This window comes from Perissodus microlepis, chromosome 3 (assembly GCF_051167445.1).
Source record: "Perissodus microlepis isolate ML-2025 ecotype Zambia chromosome 3, ASM5116744v1, whole genome shotgun sequence".
In the NCBI taxonomy this organism is placed as follows: domain Eukaryota; kingdom Metazoa; phylum Chordata; class Actinopteri; order Cichliformes; family Cichlidae; genus Perissodus; species Perissodus microlepis.
This window is the reverse complement of record NC_140463.1, coordinates 636,166-653,510: the sequence shown is the minus strand read 5'-3', so window position 1 is coordinate 653,510 and position 17,345 is coordinate 636,166.

The following is a 17,345-nucleotide window of genomic DNA, read 5'->3' as shown; positions in this document are numbered from 1 at the left end:
CTTAAACAACTTGAGTCATCAATAGCGTTTATCCAAGAGACCCATTTACTCAGAGAGGATCTGGTGAAAGTACGTAGGAGATGGCCAGGCAAAGTGCTAGCATCCTGTTGCCCTTCTCACGCGAGAGGGGTTATGGTGTTAATTCATAATTCAGTGCCTTTCCAAGTAAATAACACTATTTATGATAAAGCTGGCAAATTTTTGGTGGTTCAAGGAACTCTCTTGAAAGAGAATTTCAATTTAGTTAATGTTTATGGCCCTAATGATGATAACCCTTCCTTTTTTGAGAATTTATTTCTATTGATAGCTACCCTTCCTGGTAGGATAATATTGGCAGGTGACTTAAATTGTACTCTGGACCCGAAGCTTGACCGCTCATCGGGGATAGACACTTCACACTCTCAAACAAGAAAAAAAATACAACAGTATTTGAAAGATCTGAACCTCTGTGATCCATGGAGTATTTAAATCCCACTCCCGAATAGATTATTTTTTAATTTCCTCATCTTTGCTACCCAATATAACTAAGTGTATATATGACAGCATTGTGTTGTCAGATCATGCCCCAACCTCACTATTTTATGAGGTAGAACAAGTGAATAGCCGCTCAAACAAGTGGCGCTTGCACCCTAAATGGATACATGATTCTGACTTTATGAAATTTGTAGGAGAACACATTGATCTCTACTTCTCAATGAATACAATTCAAACAACTGCAGCCGTTAGGTGGGAAGCTTTTAAAGCATATATTAGAGGACAAATGATAAGTTTCACCAGCTCTAAATTTAACAAATTCAAACAGACAATGAACGAATTAGACAATAAAATTAGAGAATTAGAGAGAGAAGTTAACTTAGATGATTCAACACAGAAAAAACAGGAATTATTGACCCTTAAAGCTAAATACGAGGAGCTGTCTATGCTTAAAGCTGAAGATGGTTTAATAAGATTGAAACAGACGTTTTATGATCAGGGTGAAAAGCCGGGTAAACTTCTAGCTTGGCAGATAAAGAAACTTGAATCTGACAGAGCCATTAATATAATTAGGAACGATCAAGGGGAATTATCTACAGATCCCACAGAAATTAATAACACCTTTGTCTCATATTATAAAACCCTATATAAATCTGACAGCCCACTGGGCCTGGTAAGCCAAAATACTTTCTTGGATAGATTGATCTTTCCCTGTATTTCTGAGGATATGAAAAATGAATTGGAGAGAGAAATAAATTTCAATGACGTTTCTGATGCCATTACGAACATGAGAGGTGGTAAGGCTTCGGGTCCTGACGGGCTTCCGATAGATATTTACAAGCTATTTAAAGCAAAATTAATTCCCGCATTATTAGATGTTTATTTGGAATCCTATGAAACAGGTCGCCTCCCTGCTACATTACGTAGTGCCCTGATCACTCTCATTCTAAAACCGAGCAAAGCGCCAGCCGAAAGCGGTTCTTACAGACCCATATCGCTGTTACATTCTGACTCCAAAATCATAGCTAAGGCTCTGGCTATGAGGCTGGAGAGGGCTCTTCCAGCCATTATACATGGCGATCAAAATGGCTTCGTTCAAAATCGTCAGGGGTTCCACAACGTGAGGAGCGTTCTCAATATAATCCACGAATGTGAAGAGTCACCTGATACTGCAATACTATCACTCGACGCGGAGAAGGCGTTCGATCGAGTTGAATGGCCCTATCTAATTGAGGTGCTTAAGCGTTTTGGATTTGGTGATCACTTCCGCCGATGGATTGAAATTTTACTTGCTGATTCAGTTGCAATGGTATCTACCAATAATCTCATCTCTAGTCCTTTTGAGCTATCTCGAGGCACCAGGCAAGGGTCTCCGATTTCACCTCTGCTTTTTGTACTGGCCATGGAACCTTTAGCGATAGCAATTAGATCACATCCCTCGATCCATGGTATTAAAATCGGGGAGATGCTACACAAAATTGCAATGTACGCTGACGATACTATTGTGTTTCTATCACACCTTGCAGAATCAATACCACCTCTCCTGAAGCTATTCGATCAATTTAGCAGTTTCTCTGGGTTCAAAGTGAACGGAGAAAAATAGCTATTTATACTCAGCACCCTTTAAAACTTTAAAGAAAATTACTACTAATCCCTTTGTAAAAAACACTGTTGTTGTTTGGCATGAAGTACAAAAAATGTTGAATGACTCTCCTGGGTTGTCTTGTTTCTCCCCAATTTGGGGTAATGAACTCTTTGCCCCGGCTAAGAATGACATGGGCTTTAAAGCTTGGCTGAACGAGGGCATTGCGAAACTACAGGACGTATATGAGGAATATTCTCTAATGTCATTCAGTGAATTAAGGGTAAAGTTTGATTTACCGCAGAAACACTTTTTTAAGTATCTACAACTTAGAAGTTTTATTCTGGCACACTTAAACAATTCAGTGCACCAACCCCCACTCTCCATCCTAGAAACTCATGTTACAAAAAACTGTTTTGGTAAAAGACTGGTGTCCCAGTTTTATAGCATGTTAGTTGAAAACCATAAGGACAACTCTGATAGTAAAAGACGGGAGTGGATTAGTGACTTACAAGAAGATATTTCATATACTGAATGGGGTAAAATATGTTCAAAAACACACACTCAAACCATTAACACTCGTTTGAGAATGATACAATTTAATTGGATAATGCGAACATACATATCCCCTGTACAATTAAATAAATTTGATCCTAATATAATTGATCTATGCTATAAGTGTAATAGGCATCAGGGTACACTATACCACTGCCTGTGGAAATGTGAAGAGATCCAAAAATTTTGGAGCTCTGTGTTAAAATATATCTCTCAGATCACAACTTCTCCTGTACCGCTTTGCCCTAAGTTATGCATTTTAGGCTTGTATCCAGATGACTGTGCTCTGTCGTGTGAGGAAAGAAAAATGGTCGATCTTTGTTTGCTGCAGGCCAAACGCTGTATTGCCTTATGCTGGAAGAATGTTGGTTGCCCCTCTTTTAACCACTGGTTAAATAACTTAACATCGAGTTTAGCTCTTGAGAAACTGACCTATATTGTTAGAAAGAAGGCTTCTGAATTTTACAACATCTGGAAGATATTTTTGGATCTACTGAGGAGTGGGGATGTGTGTGTGGGGGGGGGGGCGGTGAGTGAATAAGACAACTAGATAATGAATAATGTCTGACTTGCTGTTGGGAATATACTGTGTAACCTATATTATGATTTTTTTTTTTAATTGTTTTCATTTGTATGGTTTGCTATCTTAATTCATTTAACTATGTATTTATTTGGAATCTTTTAGGATTAACACTTCAATTATCGTTATTGTTATTATTATTATTATTATTAGTGTTGTTATTATTATTTTAATGACTGCCATACGTTCATTTTATATTGGTGTTGATACTGTTGAAAAAACAAATAAACATACGTTTTTAAAAAAAAATATATAGTATTGTTAACTTTTATTCATGTGTGCTGAAATATGGGAATGTACAGGACAGCTTGAATTTGTTTTCACATTCCAACTTGCCAATACTCAGACAATTATTTTATTTTTTTGTATCTGCGGCAAATTACACATCCTGAACCAGTTTGATGGCTACAAAAGTGTTAGAATAATTCCCTTATGAAGTGAGACACATAGAGCAGCGAGTTCCAACACATTTATTTTACTTTGAAGCAAAAGCATACACAGTGAACGTCTAAGCGAGTACTCACCAGGGCAATCCTGTGAGTTTCATTTATACAATTCTTCCAACTTTATCCTGGGAACAGATATGTGTGTGACGCAGGTCAGTTACATGCCGTACTTTTATATGATTATTAACTGTGCTCTGGATAAAAGATAGCAGAGGGGCCACAACAAGGCCTGAGAGCAAGACAGATTAGAGGGACAGAGAGGTGAAGAGCAAGATACATTCTTTCACTTTACTGTAAAGAGCGTTGCGTAAATTTAGTTACTTTTTCTATCAAAACGCACGTGAAAATTTCAGGCTGAAAATTTCAATTGTTCCGATAATCACATTCAAACATTACCTCAGTTTCCAAAGTGTGGAAAAGAACATCTTGGAAGTGGTGGACAAAAATCACAGCAATCATTATACATGTCCACACTTTGGACTGTTAATTATTTAGGCACATGAGAGATGGTCAAGCAGAACACCAACAATGATTTAATGAGAACTTGTGGCACATATTGTAAATATTGTGTAACCTGGAAACTGGTGTAGACCGTTCTGTGGGTGGAGTAAAGCTGAAAATGTCAGTCTGCAAAAGCAGACTATGCAGAAGTGTTGGTGTGGACCCAGAAGCAGACGCGTGGAAGCAAAACTTGATCTTAACCAAGAGCGAGTTGTTCATTTAAGTTGTTTCCCCCCCTGTTATCCCACCAAAAACCCATCTCCATGGAGACTGTGTCAGCTCCCAAACAGACAAAAATCAAACTAAAAACCAGCAACAAACAACTTAAACATAAAAAATCACAAAGAAAGAACAATACAGCATCCACATCTGAACCAAAGAGTAAAACAGAGAAATGTGGATTATTAAATATTAGGTCTCTCTCCTCCAAGTCTCTGTTAGTACATGACTCAATAATTGATCAACAAATTGACTGAAACCTGGTTGCAGCAGGATGATTATGTAGTTTAAATGAATCAACACCCCGGAGTTATTCTAATCATTGATTAGTGGAACGATTAGTCCGGTAAGCAAACTGAAGCGAGTCGATGGTGGCAGGAAGTGAAGAAGTGATGTGATCTCTCATCAGTCTTTCAAAACACTTCATCACAATTGAAGTCAGTGCTACTGGACGGTAGTCATTGTGGCAAGCGGGCTGTTGTTTCTTTGGAACAGGGACAATGATGGACTGTTTGAAGCACGTGGGAACCACAGCTTGGGCCAAGGAGAGGTTGAAGATCTCCGTGAACACCGGTGCTAGCTGGTCAGCGCAGGCTCTCAGGACCCGGCCAGGGATTGCATCTGGTCCTGCTGCCTTCCTGGTGTTCACCCTCCTGAAAGTGTTCCTCACGGCATGCTCTGTGATGACGAATGCATTTTCTTCACTGGTGCACTCCGAGCGTGCGCAGCCGTTTGTTGTTTTAATTGCATAAAACGTGTTCAGCTCATCAGCCAGCGAAGCATCAGCATTCATCATTGAAGAAGCTGGTCGTTTATAGTCCGTTATTGTCCGCAGTCCTTTCCACAGGCTCCTAGAGTCGCACTGTCGTAGCTGTGACTCTAGTTTTCCCCGTAGCTCCGCTTTGCCTTTCTGACCGCGCTGCGCACGTTGTAAGACGCAGCCTTGTATAGGTCCATATTACCGGAGACGAGCCCTTCATTGTAGGCAGCGGTGCGTGATCTCAGAGCGTCGCGGATGTTTTTATCCACCCACGGCTTCTGGTTGGGAAACGTTCGGATGATAGTTCTTTCTGCTGTGTCGTCCGCTAGTTTCCCCATAAATCCCACAACCGCTTCCGTAAACATGTTGATGTCATCAGAGCTGCGCCGAAACATGTCCCAGTCTGCGTCATCCAGTGCGTCATCCAGTGCGTCCTGCAGCGCGGCCACTGATTGGTCCGTCCAGCGAGCGACCTCCCTCCTGATTGGTGGTTGCTGCTTTAGCCTTTGTTTGTAAGCAGGCATGAGGAAGATGGCGGCATGGTCCGATTTTCCAAATGCCGGCAGGGGCTGAGCCTCGTAACAGTTCTTGAACGGGGTGTAGCAGTGGTCTGATGTCCTAGTACCCCGGGTGGGGCAGTTGATGTGCTGGTGAAGGTTGTGAAATGTCCATTTGAGATCCACTCTGTTAAAATCTCCCATAACAATGAGTGCGGCATCTTGGTGAAGTGTTTGTTGATGTGTGAGAGCCTCATGTAGCTCACATAAGGCAGTGTCCGAGTCCGCGTGAGGCGGAATGTAAACAGCGCAGGCAATGACCGCAGTGAATTCCCGAGGGAGATAGAAAGGGCGACATTTAACGATCAAAAGGTCCAGATTGGGTGAGCAAGAGCGTGTGAGTGGGGAGATGTTTGCTGGGTTCAGTGTCTCGGTGAAGCAGAGAAGGTGGCAGTCCCGAATGTCTCTCTGGAACTTAATTCTGGCTCTGAGATCATCAAGCTTGTTCTCGATGGATTGAACATTGGCTAGCAGGATACTGGGCATGGGTGCGCGGTGTGAGCAAGCCCGTAGCCAGTTCCTGATGCCGGCTCGTTTCCCTCGAGGCCGTCGCTTAGCGTCGCATCCTTTGTTCTCTCTCAGGATCTCCTTTGGCCAGGTTGGGTCTGGAGTTAAACATGGTGAAATGTTCGTGTATTGTAGACCAATAGAAACCAGAGTGTCTCTACTGTCTCTACTGTAGCGAATTTGTGTGTTTTGCATGATGCTCATGCAAGATTATGGCAGATATAGCAAAAAGTGACGAAAAACCAGAAAAAGTGGAAAAGTTGGGGCAGAGCGTCCAGCACGGCAGCCGACCTCACCGGCGCCATCTTCAGTCTCGAACCGGGTTTGGATACCCATCCCTACTCAGCACTCACCAAACATAAAGACAGTCACCAATGAACACTGTACACATAATCACACTCCCCAAACATACTCTATACCCCAGGTCCAGGTACCCGCCCCCCTGAGGAGGAAATTGCACCTAGACCCAGGAGATGTGACCATTTCCCCCAGGGTGGAGACAAGCAGACCGCCCCCGGCCCCGCAGCAGCAGGGAGGCCCCGCATCCCACCACCCCAATCAGATGGCCGACACCTCCGCACAGCCCCTCCGCCCTGATGGCTAACAGAGAATGGGGGTGTGTGAAGACCCCATACCCTACCTCCTCCCGCTCATGTGTAGTGTTGCTGCGTGTTGTATTAAAGCGTATTTAAAAGACGGGAGGGCATGGTGCTTTCTGCCAGAGAACAGCAGGTGTCAGCACAGCCCCGCCCCCAGAGGACCCTCAATGTCTACATACATTTAAAATTGAGAGGTGGGCACCGGCGCCAGAGGCGAGGTTAAATACACAGACCGTCTTCTGGACGCCGTGTGACGTGCCCACCCCCAAGTCCCTATATGTATGTGTTATGAGAGTGTGAGTAATGTGGGTGTCTAAGTTGTGGAATAAAATTGAGGCACAGGTGGCCAGAAGGGGATGGGGGGAGGGGACGGAATGCCTCCCCTGCACCCTGGTGACACACCTGCACCCCAAGGCCTTCATGTGTGGGTGGGTGTGGTGGAAAATTAATCATATTTTTGTTTTCTCATATGTCAGGGTTGTTCCAGATAGGTGTACGCTTGCATGGGATTAATAAAGACTCCGTTATTTTTAGAAACTCCCATCATGCTGTCAAAGAAGAGCTGATGTTAATGCTGTCTGTAGTGTTGTTGTTTGGAATTGCTGTTGCTGTGATCAGTTCCACAAGCGCGATTTGTCCCGGCGTCATAGCAAAATTCAACCCTTTAGCAAGGATGTTTTTCTCTGGTTGCATGAGCTGTCTGTCAGACAAATTCTTCACCCACTTATCCACATCCTCGGTGTGGCATCCTTCTCTCTTCTGGACACTCCTTATTTTGCTGTGGTTTCCGACGTACAAAAAGTAAGTCGAGCTTCCTTTTGTCGTGGTTTGAATTTTGAGGAAGAGACATACGACTGGAAGTCCATAGTGGGTCGACACAAATTATTTTATTAAAACACACAGTAGTGTGAGAAGAAACTTGCAACAGCAATCTTACAATCTTCCTCGAGCAGACCGTTCCCCATCCTTATATTACCCTGATGACATCACAGTTAGATCTTACTGGAAATGATAACAGTTCAAAAAGTTCTCCTTATATAGACATCCGATACTACTTTAGAGACAAACAAGTGTGTGATATTTTGTGCAACTTTGTGAGACTGTGTGTCCAACCGAGAGATTGTCCTGAGACGACCTCCCTGTTCTTAATACATGCGGGTGTGAACGTGCGTATTTTCCATGACTCTCTATGTGCATGTTGGTGTAGGCCTGAATATGTGTGTAAGTGAATGTAGAAGGCCCTACTGGACCCACAGCTTCGAGAGGTGTGAATACAATGATATGGATACCATTTGCAACAGCTTAAGCAGATAGAAAGAATGATAGAGAACAACAATAGATTAATTAAAGTGATGATAAACTGTACTAATAAAGTAACGATGAAACAATGACAGTGCATGTAACTGATAACAAAGTGACCGTAAAATAACATGTTTTCCTTGACAACTCCTCCTCTTGGGCTCGCTTGCGAGTCCAACCTAACAAACAAACACGTTATAACACTTATCAACCCCAACATCCCCGTTATTTTCCAATTCTCCCACAGTTTCATGATCAGTGTTCCCAGGCTCTTTTACTTTTACTCTAAACTCCGTGATAAGAGTATAACGTTATGAGTATAAAAGTAAAAACCGTACAAAACTATTACGATTCCTTTAAACTATCAAATACTTTAGACTAGAGCCCTAGCCTATTAGGAGCCTGGAATGAATTCATGCTTGGCATGTCACGCTCCTCTTCTTTCTTCGTGTCCCCAGGTAGACTGCTGGGGAGAACCGCGGCACAGGGGGAGAGGATTATTCTGCCTCTATGTTCCCCCCCGTGTTACTTGGGGTGGAGCTTATCTCGAGTAAGCTCTCTTCCGGGGCCACCTCCTCTTGGGCCTTCCTGGCCTCCTCCCACATGTTGACTCCCTACTGAGGCCTGTACACGAACGTTACACATTTTCTCTAAAACAATCTCCTGCCAACCTGCAAGCTTGTGTAAAAACATCAGTCAGCAGTTACAGGTTAAGCTCATTTAACTCCCAGCTCCACCTGGAACCTGTATCCTGGAAAACAAATCTGCTAAATCAAACATCTTATTTATAACCAACTATAGATCACGAAAGTGATAAAGTATTCAGCACAACAGACAAGTATCACGTTCAGGATTTCCCAAATCATTACATCACTATTATTGCCGCAATTTATTTTATCCCCAATTTAATCAGTGACTTCCCTTAAGCAATGTCACTCCACTTGCTTTATCCCTACGAACCCCATATTAAACTGTTCCATAGAAACTGCATCCCTTATTTGTTTTCTCATGTCACTTGTCTGTTTTCTACTGAATCCTCCACATGCCAAAACAAACATTAGCAAACCACATTTGACCATCTCGGGTTAGGCGTCAGCCATCCACATTCCAGAGGTCCTGTAAAACATTTCCTGTAAAAAGAATCACCCTGTTTCAAAAGAAGAAAATGCAAATGTTAACGCTGCGCAGGTGTGTACACACTCTCTCACAGTTATCTCTGTGAGCAACACAACACAAACCCCTGAACAACCACCCTGGTAGGTTCACGAACACCGAAAGTAGTATTTAACAGTTAAATCGTCATGCAACCTCAGATGTCGCTGTCATCTATCTGCTCCTGTAAAAAGAAACACACCTAAATTCATCCACCCTTTTTCCTATCTAGGTGGAGGTTAACCTTGAGTCGTGGTCAAGTCCTGTCAGCTTTTACCAGTCAGTCAGTTTGTTCTATTTCCAGTCATTCATTCATTCATTCGTTCATTGCTGATAGTGGAAACCATCGCCGCATTTAGAGTTCCGCCCTCAGCAAAATGACGTCATTTCAAAAAGAAAAACAAGAACTTTAGATCGGATTACCTCGCTGAATCCTTTTTAGGCAGGGACCCTTATTTTCTAATTGTCCCAATAAGTGGCTTTCTCCAGAGCCCATTTTAATGTGGAGAAACTCACTTGCAACAATTTTCTCGCCGACGTGTAATGCTTGTAATTTCCGATGTGCAGATCTGCTTAAAGAAAAGACTCTCAAACAAAAATCAGTGCACTGTTCAAAATATAAATCAAAAATCAAAAGTAAAACTTTAAAACAAAATTAAATAAAAAAGAAGCCCGGGTCTTAGGACTTGTCACCGAATATTCTTTCTCTTATAGATGAAAAAATACCCACTCTAAAACTTGGTGCCATGGTAAAACCTTCCCCATACTTCAGAAACCCAAAATAAAACAAAACAAAAATCTGCTAGTTTCACTCATTTAAACTCTGGCTGCAGGATTCTGTTCACTCCTGCTATCATGTTCCCCAAAATAATACTAATTCAGTCGTCTATATATCAGTTCTCAACCCACTCAATAAACCAAACAGGATGATGGTAACAGTATTACCTACTTAAAATTATGTTTGATCCTAATGAATTTCATTACTTCATTGCATGCGTGTGTGTCGTCCTCAAATGCTCTCTCAATTCACCCGTTGCCCTTCTGACCTTTTACCAGACCAGAGGCTCATCCTCCTGAATAAATGTTTTAATCAAGAACCCCTACTAAGAGCTTAGTAAAAGAATGCAAGTTAGTCTTTCTGAAAGACACACACTGTATAAATCTCCGAATGCAATATCTGTGCTGTAAATTATATTATTAATGCAATGGTGATGATGATTATTATTTAGCAATAGCAGTAAAATAATTTCCCTGCTCCACACTCCCTCTCTCGCCCTCTGGAACACCAGAGGTCGCAATACATTGTGTCCTCGCTCTGACCCTCTCTCGTGGTCCAGAGATCTTCTGCAAAGGAAACAAAACCCCATTTCCCCTCTAATCAATTGAGTTTAAGCATATAAGCAATTACTCCTGCATAAATTTCATCATAGCTAAATGCTGCCTAGACACAACTCCTGTGTGTTGACACTAACTTCACTTTAACCTCACATTTCCTATGTTATAACCTGTTTTGATATAACTCTTTTTATTTCATTTTGCTCCTTTTAATGTAAAAATACCTTCTAACTCTAGTTTATCAGACGTAACCAAAATATATGCTTTCCTTCCTCTTTGGTCCGTCTTTAAGTTCAGTTAAAAGCTAAACGAATTTCAGGCCTTTTGCCTGGAATCAATACTCTCATGTGTGTTTCTGGACTCTGTGTCTGTAAGCGTGTGCAATCCCTCAATAACTCATATCCTCCTCACAGTAGATTGGCCAATCATAGCGCTAGCCAAAAGCTCGTGACCCTCAAGAGACGAGTTGAGCCACAACTCCTTTAAAGGCACAGAATGCAATATGTATAAAAAATCATTTCTACTTATAAGCTCTCCCCTTTATCCTAAAAATAAATCTATGTAATATCTGTATGTGTAAGCCTACATTATAACCACTACTTCCTAGAAATCAAAAAAGAAATCAAACCTGTTCTACTCCTACAACCCTCACTAATTTTCCCCAAAGCATATCTTTTTGTCAACGTGTCCCACAATTTCCCTCTAAAATTTGTACACAGCTTTAAAACAGTGGCATCGTATCTTCTAAACAGGATTCAGTTCACTTTAATCCTTTAACCTTAACATAAAAATAACAGTTTCTGTTTACCATATCCAAATGACCAAAAAACCCAAAAGTCATAAAATGATCCTAAATTATTTAACAATTAAATTATTAAACCCTAAATTCCCCCTTTATTTTGACACACATTCACTGACCTGTAGTCACACCATATTTTGCTAATAGTGGAGCCTCCCGCGTCAGATTCTCCACCCTCAGCAAAATTAGCTCATTCATTTTTTATTTTCGATAGGAAAATAATTCCTTATGTTTTGGACTGGATTGAATCGCTACAATCCTTTTCGACAGGGACTTACGACCTGATCAGATCCCCACAGGTAGCTTTCCCCTTGGCCAGTTGTAATCTGGAAAGCCCACCTTATATTTGCTCTTCCCAAGAATTTATCAGCGCTGTTATCCACTGTTACAGGCCTGCTTAGAACAAAAATGAGGAATAAAAAGAGAGCTGATTATTAGCTCATGAAAACACAAAACAAAATCACCTGACAGGTTTTCTCTAAGTGCACTGTTACAAAAATAATGGGCCCTCTCAGACATGTCCATGTTTCCTAAAACTCCCTCTATTAAAAACAAAAACAACAACAACCCGAACCTCACTGACCGAATCAACCCATCACCACAACCTCAACAACCTTACACACACAAATATTGACCCCGCAGTCCTGACACTCCCGGGTCAACTCACATAATTACACCTCCTCAACACACCGAAAGTCTTGTTAAAACCACACAATTTGCACACAACAATCACCCCCTTACGACAACATATAATCACTAAACTATAAGTTTCCTATGCAAATCTGCACTCCTCTTCTGTCTGCTATGCTTAAAACTACTTTAATCACTTTTTCTTTGTTCATAACTCACTCCCTTTGTCATATAGCTTCTTTGAATTTCCTCTACTTCAAACTCAAATGTATTCTATTAAACATTCACACCATTCTATCACTCATACAAACAGCAAGCTGTTCTTCATTGCGTATGTTTGTGTTCGTAGCCAGGTTTAATCAATGTCTATGCATTAATCATTATGAGCTTGTCCTTGTAAGGCTAATGCATTTTCTGCTTGTGTATGTGAATTTGCATATGTTGCTTTTGCAGTGTTTCAGACTCCTGCACATTTCTCCACTTAAGCCGTCAGTTTTCCTACCCAAATTTGCTAACCCAAATTTTAAGTTCCCACCTTATTAACAGCATTCCTGGTCCTCAGCCAGAAGTTAGGGCCCACTTGTCAGGTCTATGGAGACATGGCGCTGTGGACAATTCAACCAGAAACTTGCCTTATCATATCCAGTCAAGTTAACCTATAGGTTTCTTCCGACCGCTGCACGTGGAGAATTGATCCAGGTCTGTTTCGCCCCTGAAGAAACACAACTGAGACATTTTATTATTATCGTGAGTACTTAAACTACCCGTTTCCCTCTCTCTGGTCAGAAATACCAGCTTATGTCATGTGTATAAGTGTAAGCAGGTCTTCATTGCTTTTCCTATGTATTTTTGTTAATGTTCAGTGAGTGTAAGCTGCTTTCTTCATTGCCTCTATATGTTATAATCAGGTTTAATTCACACATCATTTCACTGATTTCTTAATCCAAAACTATCTCACTTCTGGTTCTTTCCAGAAATAATTTCACATGTAACACTTTGTGTATGTGTGTTTTCCATTCATTCACGTAGTTGTCAGTTATTTTCTTTCTTCATTTTCCCTTTTTTTCTGGTGGACATCTCTAAACACCATCATGAGTTCAGGGTTTCATTTCAATCCAATTATACCCTGTATTCTTGCAGTCGAACTCGTCCGGCTTCACCTCTCACTGGTCCCCGTCCTCTTTTCTCAGTGTCCTTTTGTTGTCTTGAAGTCTCCAGCAAACACAGTCTGTTTCTTCTCTGTTTCTCTTCAGTATTTTCCTTTTGGATTAAGTCCCAGCCTGAGTTTTTCTTTGAAAGAAGCCTCTAGTGTCCATTCTTATATTTCAGTACATAACTGACACCGATTTAGTCGAGGAGGGTAAGAACAGCCTGCACTTTCGCCGTCCATGTTTCATCACGTGGTTTCTTCTTCTCTGTTGATCCTTTCAGTCGTCTCTTTCAAGATTACTCCAAGCATGGCAAATCTGACAATCAGTGTCCAGTGCTTTCCCACTGTTCAACTGTCCAGCCTGTCATTCACAGTGCACGTTTCCATCTCGTAGTTCCTTCCATGCTGCTGGTCCCGTCAGTTTGGTTTCAGTGTTAACGGTTCAGTTGCACTATCTTTTGCCTGCTATTAATTCTTCCCAAATCCACGATGTTCTGTTGGTCCTCATCAGAAGATTAACTGTCCTTTGAGCTTCTCCTCAGGATGGGGACAAGTGGGAGGTCAAGCTGTAAAATTTTAAACCAAACTTTGGCTTGTTTTCTCCCAATTATGTTAATCTATGGTTTTGCTGCTATGCTCACAATTCTAGGTTGAGAAAAGTCCACCTTTATCTATTTGTGGCCTATATATATTGACACACTAAACCATAGCATTAATATCGTTTTCATTTCTTTCCTTAAAGCCTCCCTTGCTTCATGTGGCCAGAGTCTGCCTCTTCTGTTTTCCTCTCTGGGTGCTCACTCCTTATATGGGCATGCAAACTTCCTGTCACACACACACACACAGCCCCCACCTTTTCTTTCTTTCAGGAACACAGAGCCACGCGGCTCTCATGCACTTCACCAAGCCCCCCTCTCTGCAGCTTCTTGAGACAGAGAGAGAGAGACGCTTTTCCTTTCCTCTCTACCACAAACAAAAGCAAGCCTGTACATGCAAGCTTTTAAACAATATAAGCGCTCTCAATGTAATTTACACTTTATTTACATACACGGGTAATTTACATTCTATTTACATACTGTTGAAATCTCCCAGTTCTTTTAATCTTTGGGCTGAAGGAAGGACAATACTCGGTGTATAAATGCTCAATCAACAATCATTTATTTCCATACAATTCAACACTTATGAGCATTAGAACCATCATGATGGGGAGACCTGCCTGCAGAGGGTCACAGCGAGTCTCAAAATGGTGACGGGTTACACAGCCTCTTATAGCTCCTAGCGGCCCCCACCTAGTCGTAAAAGCCTAAACATTCACATTCTTTCTCTGTTACGGCGCCTAAGTTATGACCTCGGCTCCCTGTCTTTCTGCTCTCTGTAAGGTGGGGGTATGGAATGTGGTTTATCTCTTCTGCCCTAGACACCAAGTCTCCTGCCTACAACCTTCTTTTTATGATTCAACAATAAAGCATGTCAAGAAAACACTGTAACACATTCACAGCAGATCAAGGATACAGAGTGATGCACACTTATCTAATGAACTACAAAAATGATTATGTTCTTTTAACCCAAAAGTATGATGGAAACTAAGCTACATACACAGCACACCATCTAAACTAAAGGATAATATATGTCCTACAGCTGTTATCATAATTCAACTACTTTGATTACATATATAAGGTAACATATGATAACAGAATAATCTCACAATTCCCCCTTTGATCTCTTTTCTCAAAGAGATCACTTACAACATACACTCTAGTGTTGCAATGTCCACGTCTCCTTGGTCCTCAGGCCCTCCGTCCCCCTTTAACGGGTGGACCATATGTGGGATGACCTCTGTGTTTACGCAGTTCAGATGCAAGCAAAGTTAGACTTACAACCATAACAGCAGTTACAGATGACACTCCCATCACTCCCCAATTCTCCCACAGCTTTATTTTGGTGCTCCAGTTTCCCACCCCCATTTTGATGCCCCCTTATACCTTTCAAATGTACTTAGACTAGAACCTCTGTCTAAGGAGCTTTTAACCTTTATTTTTATTGCTGCAGCTACCAGTGTCTTCCAGTTGGGTGATTCTCAGCTTCTTTCTTCGACCTCCGGGGTTAGACCACCCTTTAATCGTTGCACAGATCAGGGGATTATTCTGCCCCGATGTCAAACAACGATCTGTGTATTTTGGGGTCACCGCCGTGTCCCCCTTTTTACCAAGAGCCTCTCGAACCTCGTTGGTCTGGTGTTCCTGGTTTTCGCCAACCCCTTCATGGTTATTGCTGTGTTTATGGGATCCATCTTCTCAAGGAGCCCAAACGTCATGACACTTGACCCCAGTTGCTGTCTCGGCAGTCCCTACATCTGTCTCTGCTGTGAAGGATCCTCATCTCTCCGTGACCTCGTCTGGTGTCTGTTCCTTTCTCTGCAAAGCAGAAAACCAAAACACCTCTCTCCCTAGCCTTGATAATCTAATATTGTTATCCATTGTTCTTCTAATGATTCAAATTTGGTTCAAAATATTATGTTCAGGACCTATTCTAATCATAATCTATGTGTGTGTAAAAGAAATCAAAAATTAATGAACCATTTCTAAGTCTAACACATTATAAGCTTAAGTTTTGCCATAGCTAAATTATTAAACACACAAATAAAGTCATAAAATGTTCATAAAACCATTGTTTGATGTTCAGACTCAACTTCCCCCTTTTTGACACACTCCCATGTGTCAATTCATCGGAGCTAGAAAATTAAAAGAGAAGGTTAGTGACATCATATCTCAGAAAGTGTCAGAAATTCTTCTCTCGAGTACCGTTGCTCCAGCCTTGCCATCACTCATGTGAAGCTACAGTCTCCTCCTCCAGTCTCTCTTATCCTCCTGCTCCTGCAAAAACAAAACAAAGCGAAGCATCCACCCTTCTCTTGCCGGCTGGGTGAATTGTTTGTCGGCATTTACTAATCCTAAAGTTGGTGCAGTCTTTGTCTCAGTCTCAAGTCAGTTAAAACTTTTAGTCGTCAGTCCATCCCAGTCCAGTCACATGCATTCATTCACACACATTCATACCAGATGTTGCTGATAATGGAGTCTCACGCGCAACCTATTCGAGCCTCCATCACCAGCAAGATGACGTCATCATTTTAAAAGGAAACAATTCCTTGTTTTTTTTTTTTGTTTTTTTTTTTCGGACCGGATTGGCTCGCTGCAATCCTTTTAGGCTCAGGACTTCTCGTGTGATCAGTGTCCCCTATAAGTGAATTTCTCTCAAGCCAATTACAATCATGGAGAAGTACACTTTGCAACTGTTTACAGTAATAATATTTTATAGCGCTTTAAATCTCAATCTTTCAGGCCTGGTTTAAAGAGCTGATTGTTAAATCAGGAACTCACAAAATATCACCACCGGTGTATCACACCTCTCAGATGTTTTTTTTTTTTTTTCCTTCAGTGCACTGTAACAAAAAACGAAAACAGACGTAACCAACAAAATACTACTAAAATAACACATACTAGGGCCCGTTGCAGACATGTCCAAGCATAAAACTATCCCTCTCTCGCTTACGAGAAAGAACACAAGCCAAAGCTCACTGATAAAATCAAGCTAGCGCTAAGCAAAACCAAAAAATCAACCAAAAATTCACAGGAACTTTTGCTTCCTGCCGGGACAATATTGTGTGGGAATGAGAACCTCAGGTGCCGTAACACCTTTTGTTCCTCCTTGGATTAAATCTCAATCACAGAAAATGCCTAAAACTTACCCTATTAATTCATCATTTTCACTCTGTGCCACTGTTCCTCATCAGGGCTGTGTGAAGCACAGCAAAGAATTCAGTCAAGGCCTTGAGCCATAAACAGACATCACGCACAGACATTGTTCTCATAACCAAACCGTTTTAGACCTTATTCCTTAACTCTACATAAATGCTCTCTGTGTGACATATAACACATTCTAAGTAATCAATGGTAATCAGTGGCTCCTCATAAAAATTATGTATTGGGATGTTTGTGTGCAGCATTTTGCATATCAGCATAAGCAAAGCATTCTTCATTGCATCAGCGTGTGTGTGTGTGCATCACTCTTCATTGCACAAGCGTGTGCATGTATATGTATGTGGATCACTTCTCAGTGAATCAGCATTCCTGTGTGTGTGTGTGTGTGTGTGTGTGTGTGTGTGTGTGTGCGTGTGTGTGTCATTTCTCACTCAATCAACGA